Here is a 6,000-nt window from a genome sequence, read left to right as displayed (position 1 = left end):
GCCCTTTACGACTCTAGTGTTACTGCTCAGTTTCATCCGCATCTTTAAGCTTTCAGAAAACATGCACAAATATGGTTGAAATGAAAATGTAGAACACTGACAGAGGACTCTGTCAGTATCTGTATACATATCTCACATTGAGCATAGTCCTTCGGCTAGAAAATAGGCACACTGCCTCTTGAAATTGCTCTGAATGTTGGTCTTGATCATAAATTCTAAGGTGCTTAATAGTCTGGTGCAGGTGCTGTATCTTATGAATGCCAGAGGCTGCATTTGATACTTGTGTGTGTATATTTGAACCCTTCTCAGCATCTGTTAAGGTGATTAGGTTTACCACAACCTGAAAGTGGTAGGAGTTGGTATTTAAGGTCACCGTCTTCGGTAGACTAACTTGTGTGACTTGGCTTAGGAATGCAGTGCTGACAATTAATGGCATCACCTCTTGTGGTCTGGCCAACAGTAGGTCTGGAATGAATCTGGCTTTACGAAGTCAACAGTGATGACAGATGAATATTCACCAACAGTAAATGGATGAAGTTAATCAAGATCTTGTCAGCTGCATTCTCTTCCACACTGCTCTTCCAAGACCGTGTTGACTCACCATCAGTCATCCTGGGCTACCAGATCTCTTCTTCGTCCTGCCGAAAACCTGGTCTTCCGCGTTGACTTCAAAGATATGGCATTTGAATTGGCATTTAGGTTCATCATTGATCCTGTTATCAGCACTGCCTGTAAAGCTCAAGCACACAGTAAGCTGATGTGAAAAATAGCAAAGAATACTTTAGGGAGGCAATCCAGCAAAAGTAACAGCAATTTACACATATATCATCATTGGCCTGGAAATAAAATGGATGTTTTTTTTTGGCCTGTTAAAGTGTAAGTGATGCCAAAAGAGTTTATTGGCTGTCAAGACTGAATATAGACCACAATGTACAAATGACTATCTTGGGATGCCTGGGAGGTATACAGATCAAATCTTCCTTTCGCAACCGATTTCTTCATTTGTAATTTAATTAGATTTTGGCACTAGTGCACTGTCTTGTGGAGACAGCAAGAACATTAAGACAATTAAAAAATCAACTGAAAAAAAAAGTGCAGTTTAAAATGCATACACACAGACTAAGAGCCCCATCTACCTTTTTGAAGGAGGTAAAAGAGCATGTTTCATGTCTGCCCTTTCTCAGCACTGTAGTACTATGCACTATGTACTGTATATATGTCGATTGTGAGATGTAGTAATTGATCTGGTTTTAAAGGTGCAATATGTAAGAAATTACGCCAAAAACATCAACTAAACATATCTAAACTATCAAAAATATCGTTATGTTGTAGAGATAACATCTATATGTTGCAGAGTCCTTTTTCATCATACCACTATGAGCTCCCTGTCTGGACTGCTAGGTGCAAGGCTAACCAAGCTGTCTGGCTAACAGCCTTGACGGCTAGCAGCAGTTAGTTGTCACTGTGGTGAAATGCTGTCCCATTTGTATAGATTTAGGGGGCCAGTTCTTCATATCCTATATATTATACCTTTAAAATAAGGATGAATCTGTTGTAAAGTACTTATTTGCTACAAGTAAGGCATGAGAAGATGGATTCCACTCTCTTTCTGTAAAATATGAAGCTTCAGATAGTAGACGGTTAGCATAGCTTAGCATAGAGAGTGGAAGCAGGAGGAAACAGCTAGCTCTTCAAGCTCACTAATAAACAAAATATTTCTTCTGTTTAATTTGTGCAAAACCATAATTTGGGGAAATATTGTTAGCTTTGTCTTAGTGCTAACCTAAGCTTACAACCTCCTGACTGTGGCTTTGTATTTAACGGGTGAGAGTGCGGTTGATGTTTTCATCAAACTCCTGGCAAGCCAATAACACCCACTAACATCCACTCAAATATGTTTTTTTCTTCGATGGGAAAGAGTACAATCTACATTCAGTCCTGCATTCTACAGTAATCATAAGTGTTGATCTGCTCCCGCTAATTTTCAACAATGTTTCAACATGATGCTATTGTGTGTGTTGAAGTTAAAGACACTGGTTTGTTAATACTTTTTAAAATTTTTGTACTTTTCTTTTTGGAAAAAAATACTGTATCAATCCATCCATGCAATGTTCTGGACATAATTTGAACAAAAATATATGTGATTAGAAATGTGATTAGATAATTAGAATTTATAGTTGTGCTTTCATAAAAGGGTGGCTGTAGCTCAGGAGGTAAAGCTGAACATCTAGTAATCGAAAGCTCACTCGTTTATATCCCAGCTCCCCCTAGCTGTATGTCAAGGTGTCGTTGGGCAAGATACTGAACCCCAAACTGCTCTTGATGTGCTGGTCAACACCTTGCATAGCAATGAAGTCGCTTTTGACAAAGGCATCTGCTAAATCCCAAAATGTAAATGTAAATAGAAAACTGACAGTATAAAGTTAAAGTAGCATATTGTATAAAAATTACATGTACAAATGCTCTTGTGTGCCAACACAGGAGTAAAAGAGTGAAAAAAATATAACTGGATTCCATAACAAAATGAGCTTGGCAAGCTTGCAGGACTGACAGCAGCACCACTAGCAACACTATGCTGTACTTACATATTGTACATTTGTAAAGTCCTCTCTTTTGTCCTAATGGTCTAAACCATTTTGGTTACTTCCTTTGCACAGGGAAAACCTTATGTTTTTGTAGATGTCAGTTGTTTGCTTTCTCACTTTTTACATGTCTAAAAGCAACAAGGCCATGGCAACAGAAATGGAAGCGTCAGTAAAAATGTGGCTCACCAATGCCAGAGACAGGCATTGTGTAAGTACCAGAAGGAGCACATGCTAAACTACGAGATGAATTGTGACCATAAAACATTTAATTCGAAGCAAAAAACATTTTAGAAAATGGAAAAAAAAGCAAAGGTACAAGACTGTGTACATAATTATCTTAAGAATAAAGGAACTATTCATCCCATAAACCATTGTGAATGTAACAGCGATGTCTCTGATTGGTGGAACTCGCTGTTACCATGGAAATTTTAACAGAACCTGCAAATTTTGTGTTCGCTAGTTACTGCTACCACCAGGCCTAGAATTTCATCATTTTAGGGGCAAGGCCACTTGGCCTTTCGTGTTGTCAATTATTTGAGGGCACAAAGGCCAAAAACCAGGGCAGCAAGGCCATAAAATAAATCAGTGATTTTAAGTACACGTCCATAATGAATTTAATTTAAGGACTAAGAATGTATATATTTCTGTGAAATTAATATAAAACAAGCTCAGGCGAGAAATGTTCAACTTTCAACCAGCACAGGAATTTCACGAGGGAATAGTTTTGCAGTTTTAAGCTGCATCTGCAAAGCTTTTTTTAAGGCCCCACTCCCTCCATTGTTTGCTTGGCATGGTGATTGCTGGGGGTAAATGAATAAAAGTAAATATAATGTTGTAATGAAGTCAGCCACCGGTGTTAGCCTACCTTGCTACCCCTGGTGCTTGACAGCAAGCTAGCAAGCGTTCGTTGACAAAAATGTTACAGGCTGAGGCTACCTGTACAAGCAACGTGTATTGTGTAAAGTTAACGTTAACTTTAGATCGAAATTTTTTTTCACTAATTTATAACACTGTCTTACCTCAGACTCAGCGACTTTTTCCTCCTCCTCAGACCCAACGTCTCGGTCATGCGGACGTTGGGGGTGCGTTTGATGAAGTCTCCTGGTTAGCCAGTGACAGATTGCTGTCAAACTGTTGTTGTAGCCTGCCCGAGCGGTTCATGCCAGGCTCGAATTACCTGCTACAGGGGATGTACACATCGTCTCATTTGATGTTGCCAGCATGTCATAAAAAAACGCATTTTTTTCTGTAAAAGATGCTGATGTTCAAAGCTGTGTTGACAGGGAAGAAGCAGAGGAGAAAACTGCAAAATCAACTAGGGCAGTTTCGGGTGCACAAGGCCAAATTGCCATGGCCATAGCCCTCGTGGCCCTTGTGAAATTCCTGCGCTGGCTACCATTGAACTCTACGATCGTTTATCATAGAGATACCATGATTTCATTTATTGACCTACTGCATTTTTTTAGAGATAAGGAGAAAAGTGTCGAAAGGGGTGAAAATCACTACAAGTCTCAGTGGTAGCAGTAACTAGCGAACATGAAATTTGTGGGTTTGGTAAACATTTCCATGGTAACAGCGAGCTCCACCAATCAGAGACATCACTGTTACACTATAAGATTGTGGGTAGTGTAGTACTTTTCCATGACATCACAAATAAAACATGTTTTTCTTAAAACAAGGTTGATATCATACAGACTTGTGGCTTCTACAGGATCATATACCATCGTTTCACGATCTCATTACTCGTGGTAAGTCTACTTTGGATGGTTATGACATTATGGCCAATAATCAAAATCCTCTATCAAGAATATGAATGGCATTTTCACTTCCGGAACCTCTCTGTTGAACTCTATACAGGTGTCTCTCACTTGCAATAGATGCATTATAAAAACACACATGACTCTCAGATTATTACTGCTGCTCTCAAGTGCAATTGTTCTGCAAACAGTCTGCATTTAGGGTTATATTGTGAGTTCAGTTTTTTAAATGCTATAATGCAGGTTCAAAGTGGGACAACAACTATTTTTGTAATTTTTTAAGGACACCATAGACCATGCCCATGGAAATACTGGAGCAGTATGCCACTATACATGTGTTCAGTGTTCATTCACATTAAAACACACTGATTATGCTCCTTTTTTTTATTCTATATTTTGATATCTAATTCTCAGTTAGAGACACATGTAGGGCCCCACACTATCAGGCCCAGTTGGGACCCTGTTGGGCTTCCTGCATTCTTTTTGACTGCAACTCTACTGTCCTACACACAAATTGCAGGACACTTACATGTTTGTAATGGTGTGACCCGACCTCTCACTAGCCGTTTGTAGACAGGGCAGCAAGGAGCCAATTTGCCCGTCCTTTTTGCGGCTAGGTCCGCGATTTTAGACAGAGGCCGGCAATTTGGGGGTCTGTTTTGGTCCACCGATTTGTCGAGGCGTCAATGTGCCGTCCCCTGCGGAAGATGGGCGGAAGTGCCGATGACCTGCACTGTTGTGCCAGGGAGTTTTAAAACCAAGAAACAGCTGATCACAGCAGTCAGTCCATCACTTCATCTGCAGACATCAAGATGAGCAACTGGACAGCCGTTGAGATCCAGGAGATACTAGCCTCTCCTGGTTCTCTGTGGCTGTTTGGTTGTGTCCGCTTGTTGTTGTAGTGGCAAGCTAGGGACGGTCGCTAGTTCTAAACTCCAATGGGGTGCAATGTAAAGCTCTTATTTTGAAGACAAATTTGTTGTTACTGTTCACAGCCCAACTTCGTGGTTCACGGCAAGTCATATGTTTACACCTACCCCGGTGGCGGGTTTTGGAAAAGGAGGAATATTATGCCTCCATTTTAGAAAGACAAGGCAGTACATTGCCGCCCTTACCTTGAAGCAAGTGTGCCGCCTTTTCTATCTAAAAAGGGCTACTGAAGCAACAGAAACAACTTATAGGGGGGGTAGTAGGGAGTGGCTGAGACAGACACCTTTCAGCCTATTACAAATGAGGTGTGGGTGTTTGAAAAACTCATATTGACCAGTTGAATACATCTTCTTTTTAATCAAAATCTAATTCTAAGGTAATTAAAAACAATTCAACTTTCATTATAAAAACTTTACTCATCAAATTATATTTAATTTGAAAATACAAATGTTTTCAATGCATGGAAATTAAATGCAATGTAAGTTTTAATAAAAAACTATAACTCATTAATTATATTTAATTTTAAAATGAAGTCTCATGGCATCATTCAAGCAAGTGTATTGCAATCATAACTTATTTTCAAGACAGTAGCCAACACAAAAGTGGCAGGAGACAAACACTTGGTGGGTTTTTGGCAGGGACTGACGCTGTTTATCGGCACAAATATGATGAAGAGTCAGTAGGACAGACAGGATGACAGACCCATCTACACGTATAATGGAGAGGGT

Source organism: Sparus aurata, chromosome 7 (genome assembly GCF_900880675.1).
Source record: "Sparus aurata chromosome 7, fSpaAur1.1, whole genome shotgun sequence".
Taxonomy (NCBI): Eukaryota; Metazoa; Chordata; class Actinopteri; order Spariformes; family Sparidae; genus Sparus; species Sparus aurata.
This window is presented reverse-complemented; position numbering follows the sequence as displayed.